The sequence below is a fragment of the Hesperophylax consimilis genome, chromosome 1, assembly GCF_061612785.1.
Source record: "Hesperophylax consimilis isolate HC1 chromosome 1, BYU_Hcon_1.0, whole genome shotgun sequence".
In the NCBI taxonomy this organism is placed as follows: domain Eukaryota; kingdom Metazoa; phylum Arthropoda; class Insecta; order Trichoptera; family Limnephilidae; genus Hesperophylax; species Hesperophylax consimilis.
In genome coordinates this window covers 76,799-79,040 of record NC_142836.1, presented here as the reverse complement: position 1 = coordinate 79,040, position 2,242 = coordinate 76,799, and the positions used below count along the sequence as shown (strand labels likewise).

Genomic DNA, 2,242 nt, shown 5'->3' with positions numbered 1-2,242 from the left:
AATTCGCTATGCTATATACATTATTCCAATCCTTAGATTTGAAGAGTAAAACTCTGTCATCAGCATAGCTAACTATTTTACCGTCTATTTTCATGCTGCAAAGTTCATTTATGTAAATAGTAAAAAAAACGGGCCCTAGTATTTTTTTTAATTAATTTAATTCCTGTAGTCACATTAGAACAGATTAAAAGGGAAGTAGCAGATAGATTGCAAATGGGAAATAATTTAGAACAAATTAACAAAAGTAATTTCATATCAGATGCATTGAATGTAGAAAGTTTGGATAATATTCTAGTCGATTCAAATAACTTAGACGTTATTTATAATCTTAGGGAAATCAAAATTGCAAATTTAAACTTTGTTGATGATAATGTAGTAGAATTAGCTAACTTACTTCATAAAAAAAAGTGGGTGTGTCAAGCCTACGCAAGACAGAAGTGAAACTTCTAGTATTCTTCTCTCTTATTATTAGGGCTTTTTTATACTAATTTTCATATATTTATTGGCAGGTAGAGTAGAAATTAATATTGTTTAGCGTTTGCCAACGACCATACCATGTTGAACACACCGGTTCTCGTCCGATCACCGAAGTTAAGCAACATTGGGCGCGGTCAGTACTTGGATGGGTGACCGCTTGGGAACACCGCGTGCCGTTGGCCCATTTTTTATGGTAATTTCATGTTTTTTTTTATTTTTTTATCGTTACTATCATTAATAATATCATAAAATTCTTTAACTTTTCAAGTATGCTACAGGCCTAAAATATTACTTAGTGGATTGATATTATGGTCAACCATTGAAAAAAAAAATTCCTGCAAAGTTATGGATGTAATTACGATCTTTTTCAAGCGCGTATGTAATGATTATTTTTATCAACGTCGCACACACCTTGCTAATGTTTTCAGTATTATTAGGGCTTTTTTATACTAATTTTCATATATTTATTGGCAGGTAGAGTAGAAATTAATATTGTTTAGCGTTTGCCAACGACCATACCATGTTGAACACACCGGTTCTCGTCCGATCACCGAAGTTAAGCAACATTGGGCGCGGTCAGTACTTGGATGGGTGACCGCTTGGGAACACCGCGTGCCGTTGGCCCATTTTTTATGGTAATTTCATGTTTTTTTTTATTTTTTTATCGTTACTATCATTAATAATATCATAAAATTCTTTAACTTTTCAAGTATGCTACAGGCCTAAAATATTACTTAGTGGATTGATATTATGGTCAACCATTGAAAAAAAAAATTCCTGCAAAGTTATGGATGTAATTACGATCTTTTTCAAGCGCGTATGTAATGATTATTTTTATCAACGTCGCACACACCTTGCTAATGTTTTCAGTATTATTAGGGCTTTTTTATACTAATTTTCATATATTTATTGGCAGGTAGAATAGAAATTAATATTGTTTAGCGTTTGCCAACGACCATACCATGTTGAACACACCGGTTCTCGTCCGATCACCGAAGTTAAGCAACATTGGGCGCGGTCAGTACTTGGATGGGTGACCGCTTGGGAACACCGCGTGCCGTTGGCCCATTTTTTATGGTAATTTTATGTTTTTTTTTATTTTTTTATCGTTAACATCATAAAAAATTTTATATCATTCTTTAACTTTTCAAGTATGCTACAGGCCTAAAATATTACTTAGTGGATTGATATTATGGTCAACCATTGAAAAAAAAAAAGGCGTTAAAAACAAAAAAATTATGTGCGATGGCCGAGAATCGAACTCGGATCAACTGCTTGGAAAGCAACTACGCTGACCATTACACCACCAACGCCAGTTGTCGAGATGAGCTAAGAAGCATTTATATTTTACTTCAAAACTTTGACTAGATCAAATGAACTTTAATCGGTCCCGCATTTTCGTTTCGGTCATGAGTTGGTTTTACTCCGGTACTCGAAATTGCATGACGCGGGTAAAGAAGTTTCACTTCAATAATATGAACACATAGGTATATATGCAGAGCCAACAGTTAGACCAAAATTACAAAAATTGCATACGTCAAAGAAATTATCTCAATTAACTTTTGAATTAAATAACATAATTTTACCAAAATTTATATTTAACGAAATTAGTTTTTTAGATCTTCATACAATAGTATATGCTAGTGCTATTATTGTTTGTAATAAGTTAGGAATTAGATTATCATCCTTTGATGATAGATCATATAGTTATAGTTAACCAGAATGGTAGATCAGATTAGAAAATGATGTAGTATTTTTAAGAAGT

General features: G+C 32.8%; 3 non-coding genes across 3 annotated transcripts; all 3 read left to right on the top strand.

The window, feature by feature from the left end:
- The first annotated feature begins 540 nt into the window (after positions 1-540).
- On the top strand, positions 541-659 carry LOC149426075 (5S ribosomal RNA). Its single transcript, XR_016303258.1, has one exon. It is a non-coding gene; the product is annotated as a 5S ribosomal RNA (ribosomal RNA).
- Positions 660-982: 323 nt separating this feature from the next.
- On the top strand, positions 983-1,101 carry LOC149426074 (5S ribosomal RNA). Its single transcript, XR_016303240.1, has one exon. It is a non-coding gene; the product is annotated as a 5S ribosomal RNA (ribosomal RNA).
- Positions 1,102-1,424: 323 nt separating this feature from the next.
- Positions 1,425-1,543, top strand: LOC149426073 (5S ribosomal RNA). Its single transcript, XR_016303321.1, has one exon. It is a non-coding gene; the product is annotated as a 5S ribosomal RNA (ribosomal RNA).
- Positions 1,544-2,242: the final 699 nt, after the last annotated feature.